Source organism: Phyllobates terribilis, unplaced genomic scaffold (assembly GCF_046119375.1).
Source record: "Phyllobates terribilis strain yellow unplaced genomic scaffold, ASM4611937v1 Scaffold_5__5_contigs__length_657084704, whole genome shotgun sequence".
In the NCBI taxonomy this organism is placed as follows: Eukaryota; Metazoa; Chordata; class Amphibia; order Anura; family Dendrobatidae; genus Phyllobates; species Phyllobates terribilis.
This window is the reverse complement of record NW_027362765.1, coordinates 24,125,236-24,140,925: the sequence shown is the minus strand read 5'-3', so window position 1 is coordinate 24,140,925 and position 15,690 is coordinate 24,125,236. Positions and strand designations below refer to the sequence as shown.

Below are 15,690 nucleotides of genomic sequence, written 5' to 3'. Positions count from 1 at the left end.
CCCACATGGGCAGAGAAGGAAGGGTGAGACTGTGTAATGTTGTACCATCTTGGGTATTTGCTGGGACTGTTTTGTGTGTTTATTGTTCGCTTTGTGGTTCAAAAAAGTACTGCCATGCTGTTTTACCCTCACCCTGTGTTAAAAAACCAGACAATGTGAACTGAGGTCTAAGATGGCAGACATACAAGAAACAGAGGCATGTTCACACTAGCAAAAAAGAAGCAAGACAAAAATATATCTCATACCCTACCATAATTATATATAAATGTAAAAAAATAGTTCACTAAGTACCCTATATTTATTATGCAACTTTGCTTTACATTTATATATAATTATGGTAGGGTATGAGATATATTTTTGTCTTGCTTCTTTTTTGCTAGTGTGAACATGCCTCTGTTTCTTGTATGTCTGCCATCTTAGACCTCAGTTCACATTGTCTGGTTTTTTGACTTGTTTGCATTCTGTGCAATTTAAGGGTGTGGCATGCCCTTTGTTGAGCTGATTGGTATATATGTAGCTTACCACGGGCCTAGGTGGTCTGGAGTTGGGACCCGGTCCTATTTGTCTACCCTTTTATATGCATTATTTCAACTTTGATATACAGTAAGGTTTTTAATATAGGCAGTATAGGTACCGTCCCAATTTAGGGTCACCTTGCCGCTGGTGGGACGGCTTGTATACTTTTTTTGATCAAAAATAGTTCACTAAGTACCCTATATTTATTATGCAACTTTGCTTTACATTTATATATAATTATGGTAGGGTATGAGATATATTTTTGTCTTGCTTCTTTTTTGCTAGTGTGAACATGCCTCTGTTTCTTGTATGTCTGCCATCTTAGACCTCAGTTCACATTGTCTGGTTTTTTGACTTGTTTGCATTCTGTGCAATTTAAGGGTGTGGCATGCCCTTTGTTGAGCTGATTGGTATATATGTAGCTTACCACGGGCCTAGGTGGTCTGGAGTTGGGACCCGGTCCTATTTGTCTACCCTTTTATATGCATTATTTCAACTTTGATATACAGTAAGGTTTTTAATATAGGCAGTATAGGTACCGTCCCAATTTAGGGTCACCTTGCCGCTGGTGGGACGGCTTGTATACTTTTTTTGATCAAAAATAGTTCACTAAGTACCCTATATTTATTATGCAACTTTGCTTTACATTTATATATAATTATGGTAGGGTATGAGATATATTTTTGTCTTGCTTCTTTTTTGCTAGTGTGAACATGCCTCTGTTTCTTGTATGTCTGCCATCTTAGACCTCAGTTCACATTGTCTGGTTTTTTGACTTGTTTGCATTCTGTGCAATTTAAGGGTGTGGCATGCCCTTTGTTGAGCTGATTGGTATATATGTAGCTTACCACGGGCCTAGGTGGTCTGGAGTTGGGACCCGGTCCTATTTGTCTACCCTTTTATATGCATTATTTCAACTTTGATATACAGTAAGGTTTTTAATATAGGCAGTATAGGTACCGTCCCAATTTAGGGTCACCTTGCCGCTGGTGGGACGGCTTGTATACTTTTTTTGATCAAAAATAGTTCACTAAGTACCCTATATTTATTATGCAACTTTGCTTTACATTTATATATAATTATGGTAGGGTATGAGATATATTTTTGTCTTGCTTCTTTTTTCCTCACCCTGTGTTGTCTGAGTAGTGTTAAGCCCACGGAAGACCCCGGGTCTTCACAGTATAGAATGGGTGAACAGTTCTACAGACTCGTCCATCTGTGGTTCGCTACAGTCAGTTGGGCACTTGGACAGTTGTTATGCGGGGAGAAGCAAGGGTAATTGGGGTGCCACCTCTGTGGACTGTTCTGTGTGTGATGTTGAGGTGGAGGAAGAAGAGGAGAGGGCAGTGGAAGCAGTGCTTGCCATGCACTGGAGCACCTGCTCTTTCTAGCTCTTATCAACAAGGCATATCGCTGTGTGGCTGCCAAAGAAAGGGAGTGGAGTAGCCCATCCGCTAACAGAAGTTGTCAGTTGTCTTCGGATAGAACATGACAGTGTTAGTTCACTAGCACTTTCACTAACATTACCACCTACCCCACGTATACCTTGAACACCAAGCCTATTCCCCCTTCCACCGCGACCTCTCTTTTTCCCACTCAAAAAAACAAAACAAAATAAGATTTTTTCCGCTGCAACAGCTCTGCACACACCTGAATTTCAGCGGCACTAAATGACAAGGTAAGAAATGACTTGCTGTATAACGTTACTAACAGAAGAAAGTATTTTTTTTGGTGTGGAACTGTGGATGAGGCCTATATAACATACAAGATATTTTCCAAACTATTTCAAACTGAGATGTCCCCTGCTGTATAACGTTACTAACTGAAGAAAGTATTTTTTAGTGTTGATGAGGTCTATATAACATACGAGATATTCTCCAAACTATTTCAAACTGAGATATCCCCTGCTGTATCACATTAGGAACAGCAAAAAATAGATTTTTTTTACTCTGCATACAGCTGAATTTCACTGCCACTAAAGGACTAGGTGGCTTATAGCAGAGCGTAAGACGTTTGCGACAGAAAAAATAATTTTTTGGACTCTGCCTAGCAAGAGAAAAAATCTATTTTTTTACTCTGAAAGCAGCTGAACTTCAACGCCACTAAAATAGTAGATGGCTTTTAGCAGAGTGTATCACGTTTGAGGCACAAAAAAATCTTTGGTGGACTCCGGCAAAAAACAGTAAAAATATTTTTTTTTACTCTGAAAACAGCTGAAGTTCACTGCCACTAACGTAGTAGATGGCTTATAGCAGAGTGTATCACGTTTGTCACGCTAAAAAATATTTTTTGGACTCTGCCTAGCAAGAGAAAAAAATCTTTTTTTTACTCTGAAAACAGCTAAACTTCAACGCTACTAAAATAGTAGGTGGCTTTTAGCAGAGTGTATCACGTTTGCGACACAAAACAATCTTTGGTGGACTCTGGCTAGCAAGAGAAAAAATATATATTTTTTTTACTGTGCATATGTAGCACCCTGAGGATTCGGCTGCTACAGGGGTATTGCACCTCAACCCAGAGGTGTGATATTCCACTCCCGGGTAAGGATGGAGTGTGGAACTGGGCTCGGTAGGCTGCATGCACTACACACATCCCATTTCCGGGGAACAGACCAACGGTACTCCCACTTAGAAATGTGCAGGTACGACCGAGTCTGTTCCTGGCTGGAGTGGGAGGGGGGTGGTACATCCCAAGTAGTGTAGGGGCAGATAGGGGGAGCAGCCTGGGTAAAGATAGGAGCTCATTGGGTGCTGGTCACCTGAGCTCACACATAGAGGGAGTATTTAAGGTGGGCACCATCAAAGATCAGGGTCAGTCTGTCAGAGTCAGTGAGGAGAGCAGAGGAGCAGAGCGGCCTGAGCCAGAGTGAGAGAGGAGAAGAAAGAGAGACCCAGAGGGGGTAAAAAGAAAGGACTCTAAGAACTCAAATTCAATCCCCGGGTGAAGAGTCGGCAATTGGGTACCGGAGCCCAAACTGGTGGGGGCAAAAGCACACCCTAGCCAGAGACCGGAGGCCGTGGGCAGCGTCTGCCACGGCCACCCACCACATCCACCCCGAAGGCAGACCACGTGGAGGGTCAGGGAACCCAAGGCCAAGGGTCTCCCAACAGAAGGCCCGAGGGAGCTGGACCTAGGTGGATCACTAGTGGGGACGGCCAGAGGAAAGGACAGAAGGAGAGCTCAGGGTCACGCTCCGGACTTGCTTGGGGGTTGGCTGGATCCAGGACCTGGTGGACGCAGCACGGCTCGGGTGGTCACTTGAAGCTGGAGTGACCGGAACATCAGCAGTGAGTAAATACCCTAAACTGCACAACCCGACTCTGTCTTCATTTTACATCTACGCTGCACCACCACAACCCCCATCCTCTGCACCTGACCCCCTGAGGCTATACCCCACCCGTTGGGGGTTATACCATCAAAAGCTGCACCAACACCATCAGCCTCAGCGGACCCTGCTGCAGCGGCGGACATAGTGACCGCAATACAACGGGTGGCGTAGTCGACATTAAGAACTTAATAACATCTGTAGGACTGCCACATACAACTGAGTTTGACACCCTGGGCACGGACCGGGTCACAGCCACTCGGAAGACTACAACCCCCATCTGATCCGGCTCCGGGTATTCCCCTAAAGAATATGGCCCAGGGGGCGCGTCACATACAGCTGAATTTCACCCACCAAAAAAATGACAAAGTGGGCTGCTATAGCTTGCACTATCACATTAGCAAATGTAAAAATATTTTTTTTGTGCTCTGCACTGAGAAGCTCTGCAGAGTCTGCATACAGTTCAATTTCAACCCCCCAAAAATTAAAAGATGAGCTGCAAGGGCTTGCTAGCTTTATCACATTAGCAGATGAAAAAATGGATTGAAGACATACTCGTGCATGGAGCACAATACAACCGATGCACAACACAGTTTATTGTCATGGGCCCTGCTCTTTCTGTCAGAATCTCAGTAATTTCACAAGAAAAAAAAATGTGCTGCAACATCGATTTCACAGGTACACGGGACTTATCTACACTATCTGACTTCCACACAAGCGCCCATCTATCTATCTAATTTGATGTGTGAATAAATGACTCTGTTCTCCCAGGAAATCGATCACTGTTTGAGTCTGTGTTGTTATTCACTGCACTAGCATGTATTGGTTTGTGGTTGGTCTATAGAATACGTAAAAGAATAGCTGAGCTGAAGGATTGGATTCCCATAGAAATTCTGCATTGGTTGTGAGCAAAGGTTAGAAGCAAAGGTTAGAAGTCCCTGCTGATCCCTGTTGAGCCACACAAAATTAAAGAGTTAAAATTCCTAGGTAGGATGAGAAAGGGAGAGAGAGGAGGCCATAGCCCTGCAGCTGCCTTGCTTTGAAATTCTGGAATAAGAGCACTATACAATTGTTTTCAGAAGAAGTAAAGAAAAAAGTAAGATGGGAAAACAACCTGCAGAAGGAAGAAGATGGGGATGAAAATAAGGAACGCCTTCGAGTGGTGTTCTAAATGATGTTAAATGGGAAGGAGTTATACACAATAATGGTGGTTGGTTTAAAGATCGCTGTTTGAAGGGCATCACCCAGAGTTGGTTGAAAGTTTTAAAGGATGTGAACAGGGGTGGTTACAAAGAAGTTCGGACGGGCAATAGGTATTGTTATCATGTATATGACCCCCAAAAAATTTATCTGACTGCCACTCCAAGTAGCCTTGTTGCCAGCCCTGCTCCCCAGGTGCCTCCTTTGTTCAATGGACCGTTGGAACTGTGGACTACAGAACCCAAACTGCAGAGATGCTTGCTCTGCCTGTGGTGTTTCCCGACATAAGACGGCAAAAGGTGTATACCCGACAAATACTGGAAGTACTGCCCACATATACCCACTGTACACTAATTCTCATGTCTTAAAAATAGATTCCCCACAGCGTGGACTAGACGTTTCTTCACCCACTGCTACAAAAATGACGGCCCTGGATCAGACAGGACAGCCGGCAGATGACAGAGATGTGAAGGGTGAGACTTCGACCTCTTATGAAATACCCAAACTGGTGTGGGGTAAGGGCGACACAAGGGAGGTTAGGGTGACTGAATACTGTCCATGGAGCCCAGAGGACCAGCTGGCCATGACTTTGAATTTTTTGTGGACCGTTCCAGATATGTCATAGATGGGACTTTCCATACAGGTTATGCAATCACTATGGATCACACAGGCATATAAGCAAGGCCACTTCCAGCACACATGTCAGCACAGGAAGCAGAGTTGAATGCCCTAGCTGAAGGTTGCACACTAGTTACTGATCACACTGCTAACATTCATACAGACAGCAGATTCGGGTTCGGCATAGCACATTACTATGGACTCATGTAGAAGGCTAGATCTTTCCTCACAGCAATGGAAAAACTCATTAAAAATGCAGGCAGTTATGAAACTGATGGAAGCACTGATGAAACCTTGCAAGGTGGCCATTATCAAAGTGAAGGCCCATACATCTGCCAAAATGTCACAGGCCAAGGGTAATGCACTAATAGCCCAGACCTCTCAAACAGCTCAACCAGAGTCAACAGTCCCGATAAGTCTTAGGCTTCTTCTCAAATTTCAGTCAGAATCTGAGGAGGAAGATAGGAAAAAGTGGTCAGACCTGGGAGCAGAGTTCAGGGTAGATGGGCTATGGCAAAAGGAGGGAAAAGCTTGCCTCCCTGAGATGTTGTATCCCCAGATGGCTGCGCTGGTGCATGAACCAACCTACGTTTACAAAACTGCTATGCGCAATCAGGTAAAGACATCCTGGGTAGCCCCTGGATTTGGCACCTTGGTAGCAAAATATGTCCAGTCAAGCCTGGTGTGCGCTCAACACAATGTAGGCCAAGTAGTAAAAACTAAGAAGAGCACACCCAAAAGTCAGTACCCATTCCAAAGGCTACAAATAGACTACATGCAGTTACCTAAAGTAGGTACTTATGAATACGTGTTAGCTTGCATTTACCTGTTTTCAGGATGGGTAGAGGGCGGCATATCTTGTAACCAAGGCTACTGTGAAAAATACTGCTAAGAAAGTCCTGGCATAGGTGTCTGAAAGATATGGGATTCTTGAGGTGATAGAGAGTGATAAGGGTAACTACTTCACTGCAGAGGTCCTACAAGAGATACTGACCTCCTTAGTGGTAGAGCAAGCCTTCGACGCCAATTACCACGCACAGAGCAGTGGTAAGGTGGAGTTGCTGAATGGTAGTTTGAAACTGAAGATACAGAAAGCAATGGTAGAGACAGGGAAGCCCTGGACAGAGTGCATACCACTTTCCTTGCTTTCTGTAAGACACACCCCGAATAAAAAGACAGGATTGACACTCTTTGAGATACTCTTCAGGAGAACAGAGAATACAGGATTGTATTTTCCTCAGGTTCTTACCTTCAAGTATGATGATTTGTTCTGTTATGTGCAAAGTTTAAACAATAAGCTAACATCTCTGCACAAGCAGGTCTTTTCTTCCACTCCGGACCCAAACAGTCTAGAAGGGACTCATGATCTAAACCCTAGATATATGGTTATGGTAAAAAGACACTTGAGGAAATCGCTGGAGCCCAGATACGACGGTCCATACCAAGTTCTGCTGACCACATCCACTTATGTGAAGTTAGAAGGAAGAGCCAATTGGATTCACGTTGTGTTCACTAAGTTGCGTGTTAACAAATATGGCTTATTAAATAGAATACCCATTAAAACATAACATTTATTGAATCATTAAAAAATAGTCAAAAAAGCAGAGAAATATATACTTATCAAGCAAATTAAAAACACAGAAAAACTAAGGGGAGCTTATGGAAGAAAGGTAAATAGAGAGTATGGATTACCCTATTGATGCCCTAAAAGGTTATTCCTTCCTTGCTGCGAAGGTTGGCACCCTAGCTTGGATGCAATGTGGCACCCCCGCTCCTCGACAACTCCCCTTAATAATATCTCATGTATACCCTAGGTAAAGTGTGTAACAATGACCACAAATAATGATAACAGAGGAGATCAAGACCAAATATGTCCAATAAATCCGTATACGTCTGTAGCATTGATATTGCTGTATCACATATCTTGCTCCACAATGTGCGTAAAGAGGAATGTACGACAGACAGGGTATCCCATAAGTACTGTAGTACTCAAAAGAACGGGTGAGAAGAAAACACAGTCAGGGTAATTCATTAATTGATCCCACCAGTGAAATTGTTACGCAGAGATGCTTAACACTTGTTGGCCCTTTTGCCTTCACTCTGTGGTCCAGCTCACCCCAAACCATCTCGATTGGGTTCAGGTCTGGTGACTGTCGAGGCCAGGTCATCTGGCGTAGCACCCCATCACTCTCCCTCTTGGTCAAATAGCCTTTACACACCCTGAAGGTGTGTTTGGGGTTATTGTCCTGTTGAAAAATAAATGATGGTCCAACTAAATGCAAACTCAATGGAATAGCATGCCGCTGCAAGATGCTGTGGTAGCCATGCTGGTTCTATTATGCCTTCAATTTTGAATAAATCCCCAACAGTGTCACCAGCAAAGCACCCCCACACCATCACACCTCCTCCTCCATGCTTCACGGTGGGAACCAGGCATGTAGAGTCCATCCGTTCACCTTTTCTGCGTCCCACAAAGACAAGGTGGTTGGAACCAAAGATCTCAAATTTGGACTCATCAGACCAAATCACAGATTTCCACTGGTCTAATGTCCATTCCTTGTGTTCTTTAGCCCAAACAAGTTTCTTCTGCTTGTTGCCTGTCCTTAGCAATGGTTTCCTAGCAGCTATTTTACCATGAAGGCCTGCTGCACAAAGTCTTCTCTTAACAGTTGTTGTAGAGATGTGTCTGCTGCTAGAACTCTGTGTGGCATTGACCTGGTCTCTAATCTGAGCTGCTGTTAACTTGCGATTTCTGAGGCTGGTGACTCGGATAAACTTATCCTCAGAAGCAGAGGTGACTCTTGGTCTTCCTTTCCTGGGGCGGTCCTCATGTGAGCCAGTTTCTTTGTAGCGCTTGATGGTTTTTGCAACTGCACTTGGGGACACTTTCAAAGTTTTCCCAATTTTTCGAACTGACTGACCTTCATTTCTTAAAGTAATGATGGCCACTCATTTTTCTTTACTTAGCTGCTTTTTTCTTGCCATAATACAAATTCTAACAGTCTATTCAGTAGGACTATCAGCTGTGTATCCACCAGACTTCTGCACAACACAACTGATGGTCCCAACCCCATTTATAAGGCAAGAAATCCCACTTATTAAACCTGACAGGGAACACCTGTGAAGTGAAGACTATTTCCGGTGACTACCTCTTGAAGCTCATCAAGAGAATGCCAAGAGTGTGCAAAGCAGTCATCAAAGCAAAAGGTGGCTACTTTGAAGAACCTAGAATATAAGACATATTTTCAGTTGTTTCACACTTTTTTGTTAAGTATATAATTCCACATGTGTTAATTCATAGTTTTGATGCCTTCAGTGTGAATGTACAATTTTCATAGTCATGAAAATACAGAAAAAATCTTTAAATGAGAAGGTGTGTCCAAACGTTTGGTCTGTACTGTATATCCTTTTATGTATCCAAAACGTATGTGTGAACCCCAGGTCAAATGGTGTTGGAAGCATTAAAAATAATCAGACTTGTCGTGAAAAGGCATACGTTAATCAAAGGGAGGGTATAGTAACCATTACCATAGACAGGGCTGCCACCACTCTACTCTAACCTATTAAACATTTCTTATATTACCCAATATTCTTTTTGATATATTTTTCTTTATGGGAATGTGTCAGATACATTTTTTAAAAATGACTAATAATACCACATACAAGGAACAAATACCGCCACAACATAGCCAAACGACATATTACCATCACATAGTGACTGAATACTACAATACTGAGCATTAATAAAAAAACACAATACTAATATTACCATAAGTGCCATTACACACAGGAGCTCTGAATATAGTATACAGTGTATAGTGTAAGCTTACAGGTAATACAGGGACTCACCAGTGACATTATACATAGGAGCTCTGTATATAGTGTCAATGTACAGGTAATACAGGGACTCACCAGTGACATTATACACAGAACCTCTGTATATAGTATGTAGTGTATAGTGTCAGTGTACGGGTAACACACCGACTCACCAGTGACATCATATACAGGAGCTCTGTATATAGTGTATAGTGTATAGTGTCAGTATACAAATAACACACTGGCTCACCAGTGACGTCTCTAGTTGAAGTCCTTCATCTTCGCTTTTCTCCTTCATCCAGCACAGACCATCACTTCTTCCAGCCAGGTCTCGTCTGCAGAAAATAACACAGTTATCCAGAGCAGTTTCCAGAGCACAGTCCCCAATTTTTCCCCAACTTTTACACTACACCAGATAAAGAAAAAAAGTGACATAGTGCCGCCCTGCACAGTAACAGGACCCCCCTCACTGAAACCAGTTTCCTCAAAGATAAAATACATCCTGCCCCCACGTGTCTCATCACCACCAGCCTGCCCCCATGTGTCTCATCATCACCATCCTGCCCTATGTGTCTCATCAACACCAGCCTAACCCGCGTCTCATCACCACCAGCCTGCCCCCACGCGTCTCATCACCACCAGCCTGCCCCCATGTGTCTCATCACCACTAGCCTGCCCCGTGTTTCATCACCACCAGCCTGCCCCCATGTGTCTCATCACCACCAGCCTGCCCCCATGTGTCTCATCACCATTCTGCCCCACGTGTCTCATCACCATCCTGCCCCCATGTGCCTCATCACCATCCTGCCCCCATGTGCCTCATCACCATCCTGCCCCATGTGCCTCATCATCATCCTGTCCCCATGTGCCTCATCACCATTTTGCCCCCATGTGCCTCATCATTATCCTGCCCCCATGTGTCTCTTCATCATCCTGCCCGCATGTGCCTCGTCATCATCCTGCTCCCATGTGTCTCATCATCATCCTGCCCCCATGTGCCTCATCATCATCCTGCCTCCATGTGTCTCATCATCCTGCCCCCATGGTTCCTTCGTTCCTTGCCACCGCTCCAGCGGTGACTCTCCTCATCCGAGGTGCGGACGCCAACCAGTCACAGGCCGGCAGTGACATCATACGCCAGCGATGTGTGCACTGACGTGAGGCAGCTGCCAGCCTGTGATTGGCTGGCGACTGTTAACTATTGCCTGCGTGCGAGGAAGGAAGTTCAGATCGCTGGGGCCCGGTGAGCAGAGGAGAGGCCCAGTCGGGGCCCCTCTGCTCACCTGGCCCCATACGCCAGTAAGTGCAGTAATGCCCTGATGGCGGCCCTGACCATAGAGCTGGATATAAGCTTAAATTTGTGTACCAATTCTCCGGTAATTCACAAGAGGACCCTTTTCTGGTTGTTGACAAATGTAACATAGTAACGTAGGTTGAATAAAGACCTAGGTCCATCAAGTTCAACCTTTCTCTCCCAATTGTACTCCCCATACCAACACTACACTAACTTACTGGAACTAGGCCTCACAAATAAAAATGGTAATTCATTTGTAACATTACGGCACTATTACAATTACAAATAAACCAGTTTATAATTTTTTAATTAGTTTCATTTTTGTATTACTGTTAGGCTGCGTGCCCACTATGCGTTTTTCAAGCATTTTGCCGCGGAATTTCCGCAGCGAAAACGCTTAAAAAGCGCTTGGTAATACGTGCCCCATGGTCCCCAATGATAATCCGCATGTGCTGTGCACATGCAGCGTAAATTTCCGCTGCGGATTATCATTGCGGAAAAATACGCAGCATGACCATTAATTTTGCGGACACGCAGCGTAATTGCCGCCATTGACTTGCATTGAATCACTTAATATCCGCATGACTACATGTGCACATGCGAATATTAAGCGATTCAAAATGTGCGGATGGTACCCGGGTCTGGAGAAGAGGAGACTCTCCTCCAGACCCGGGTAACATAGTTCCTGTTAAAAAATAGAATTTAAAATAAAAAATATACATTATACTCACCTTCTGATGACGCCCGGTCTCCTGTACGGTGCTTCCTGGTGCGTCCTGGCTCCCCGGCGGCTTGCGATGGTGTAAAAGGACCTTCCATGACGTCATTTAGTCATGTAACAGGTCAAGCGACTGCTGACGTCGGCGGTTGCATGACCTGTCACATGACTAAATGAGATCATGGAAGGCCCTTTTACACCACCGCGAGCCGTACAAGAGACCGGACGCACCGGAGGAGACCGGGGGCCATCAGAAGGTGAGTATAATGTTTTTTTTTATTTTTTACCATTTTTATTCTTTTTTTAACTATTAACTTGGTCCGGTTGCATGGATTTATATAGTGTGACCAAGTTGTATGACACCACCTCCTGATCTGTCTGCCACCCCCTCCTGAGCTGTATGACACCACCTCCTGATCTGTCTGCCACCCCCTCCTGAGCTGTATGACACCACCTCCTGATCTGTCTGCCACCCCCTCCTGAGCTGTATGACACCACCTCCTGATCTGTCTGCCACCCCCTCCTGAGTTGTTTGCCACCTCTCCTGAACCGTACTCCATGTGCTGCTGATACTTGGTTATCTAATGTGTGCAACCAGCTACAGTCAGGTCACAACTTGACAGTGAGTGCAGGGTGACACAATGGATGTTTCTAGCACATTTTGAACAAACCTTTTTGGTATTTTAAAGACGCATTATTTTACTTAGGATCCCACTTTTCCCTTTCTGGAATACTAAGCTGGGAACTGACCTGAAGATAATCTTCTTCACACCAGTTGACATTTCTCCTTCCCTTCAGACTGAACTGACAGGAGTGTGACGGTAAGCCAATATTTCTCCTTTATTCTTACTCTTATCTTTTTAGTCCCCCTAAGGGACTTGAACCTGCAGATGTCTGATCGCTTGGAGAATATACCACAGTATTGCAGTATATAGAATAAATAATGATCTTCAATGTGGCTCATTCTTTGGCAGCACTTTATGGGAGTACAAAGATCACATACCTTAGAGGGGACGAGGGGGCATTTATTGCATTGTGGGACCGTCCATCAGTTAAATAATATATCTGTTAACTTTCACAGTTGCAGCTCTGATATTTCCATTGCTGTAATGATGGCACGTCATCGCTGCTGCTATATTATCAGCACTGGAGAGACAAGTATGTAACAGATGAGAAAAATGGAATTTTCACAGGCTCCTGACAGATTATTTTTTAGCTATAGATAACCCCTTTAATTTAGTTTTTTTGAGACATAAGGGCAATATGTTAAGGTGGTGATGCAGGGGTACGGTTTCTAAAAAGGAACGGGATGTACATCTTTAAATACTTCAGGTCGCCTGAGGTTTTTAGTTCAGTTTTCCAGAAATAATTGAAAAGCAAGTTGGTAACCCTGACCTCACACAGTAGGATCCATGCGTATGATGCCCCTCAAACAGTATGATGCCCCACACACACAGCCAGTTCTATCCACAGTGTTCCCATTCTAAGATGACCTCACCGTTCAACACACACAGTATGATGCCCTCCACACATAGTATAACTCCCCCATATTTCCCCCATGCAAACATCCCCTCATAGCCTCCCCACACACGGTATGAGGTCCCCACAGTGACCAACACAAACACAAACAGCTCTCCAGAAGGTATAATGACCCAACAGTCCCCCACCAAACAATATGGTACTTCTCACACACAAAATGATACCCTCACAGTCCCCCCCCACTGACACAGTATGATGCACTCACACACATCCTGATGTCTCTACAGTCCATCCATTCTAATATACCCCCACATTTCACAACATTCAGTGTGATGCCTCCCACACATAACAGAATGCCTCCGCATTTCCCCCATACAAACATGCCCTCACAGACCCCCACATACAGTATAAGGTCCCTACAGGTCTCCACAAAGTATGATGCCCCCAAAATTCCCCAACACACAGTGTGTTGCCGCGACAGTCCCCCACACAGTATAGTACTTCTCACACATAGTATGATACCTCACAGTCCCCCTACAGACACAGTATGATACCCCCATAATGGTACCCAACATTATGACACTCCCTACACATAGTATGATGACTCCACAGCCCACCACAAACAGTATGATGCCCCTTACACAGTATGATTCCCCCACTGTCTCACCCATACATAGTATGATATTTCTCCCACACAGTATGATGCACCCAAAGTCCCCCAACATACACAGTATGATGCCCCCACAATGCCTCCCACACACAATGATACTCCCCACACACAGTATGATACCCACAGCTGCCTCCCCGCTGTATCTGGGATGGTTGTAAGACATGGTGGATATATGATGGTCTGTTTTTTGGTGGTCTGAACTGTACACTGTAATGGAAGTGTTTGGGATACATAGAATTCCAGAAGCTAAAACTTTATTTTGCCAGATCTGTATTGCAGCTTGTTTTACTTTTTGCTGTGATTTATATTGGAGCAAATTCTGGGTCACCTTTGTACCATGGAATTCCAACCTGGATACAGGAGTCAATATGCAAATATTTGAGCAGAGCTATCGGTGGCAGAAAAGGTTTCAAGCCATTTGTTAGATATTGGGGACATTTTTCAGTCTATTTCATGTAGAAGGGTCGAGTCGAGATCCCGTAACATCTGGGTGACCTATTACAGTGGAGCTTACAGGTTTTAAAATTAAAATAAAGATCTTATCTTATTTTTGAACCTTAATGAAGACACATCAAAATCCAAGATCAAATCATTTTTTCCCCAGTTTTTATGGCACTAGTTGTGCTTTTAGTCCCACTTTTTGGGGGTACATATATTTGACTATGTGATGGGTCCAGGATCGGACTGGGGTGTCTGGAGCCCACAGGGGAAATTGACCCTAGGGGCCCACCCTATAGCTATATGCAAATATCTATTAGCCGTTATCCCCATTATAGTGGAGCATCAACAGTAAAACAGAGGAGGCTCTAGCACATCTACTGTGTGCCACCATAACTGTGATGTACAATTAAGTACTTTAGTTAAAATAAGTTATAATAATGCCACATACAAGGGAGAAATACCGCCACACCATGACCAGACCACATATTATCCACGTGATCGAATAATACCACATACAGGGACAAATACGCCACATCGTGACCAGACCACATATTACCACCACATAGTAACCGAATAAAACTATATACAAGGGACAAATACCACTGTACCTTGACCAGACCACATTATGACCACATAGTGACCGAATAATACCACATACAAACAACAAATGCTTCCACACCATGACCAGACCATATATTACCACATATAATACCACATACAAGGGACAAATACCACTACACCGTGACCAGACCACATATTACCAACACATAGTGACCGAATACTACAATACTGATCATTGAATAAAAACCACAATACTAATAATACTGTTATTACCATCAGTGACATTATACACAGGATTGTATAGTGTACAGTGTAGTGTACAGATAATACAGTGATCACCAGTGACATTATACACAGGGGCTATGTATATAGTTGTGACGAAACATCTTCTAATCTTAATCAGCCAGACATCTAGATTTGTTAAGACAAGAAAAAAAGTATTGTGTTGACTTGTGAATGTACGCTTTTTCTGTGGCTGGTCAAGAAGGACATACTATTATGTGTATAACCCTGAATGTTGACTTCTCTTAGTCTGGAAACAATAATGTTTGTTAATATGCTAATTGCATATTGTACTAAAGCCAGCTAGATGTTGATTTACAAGAGCCCCCATGCTATACCAACTATGTAAATTGATTAAATGTTCAAACAATAAGACCTGAGCCCTGTGGAATAATACCCTCCCTAATCCTTGACCTGTGGATGTGTGCTTGAAAAAAACAATTGTGAACTATTTAAGGAACAAGGCCTCTGTAGCAGGCAGACTTTACAAAGGGAATTAAATATCAGACATTCTTCAGGGCAGCAGATGGATAGCATGGCCCCATCCAGAGAGACACAGATTTGGATTCTACAGGTTTCCAGCCTAAGGGTATATGGCCCTGACTGGCAGGATACAGATCTGCTACATTGACCATCAGATAACTCATGGATACATTTGGGGAAACCATGTAGGGACAATGAGGTCACCTGGCCCTATGGATATGTTGTTTGGGGTTGCCAGGTGGAACCCTCTGGTCGCCTGGAACCTATGGAGACATTCAGAGAAGCCA

General features: G+C 43.9%; 1 protein-coding gene across 2 annotated transcripts in view; it reads left to right on the top strand.

Annotated features, from left to right (window-relative positions):
* The first annotated feature begins 11,990 nt into the window (after window positions 1–11,990).
* The window catches only part of LOC141271779 (uncharacterized), a 38,710-nt gene continuing 35,010 nt past the window's right edge, over window positions 11,991–15,690 (top strand). For both annotated transcript variants that reach the window (XM_073681914.1, XM_073681915.1), the window contains exons 1-2: window positions 11,991–12,109; window positions 12,195–12,308. The gene's annotated coding sequence lies outside the window, so the exon portion shown is untranslated. The remainder of the gene's footprint in view (window positions 12,110–12,194; window positions 12,309–15,690) is intronic.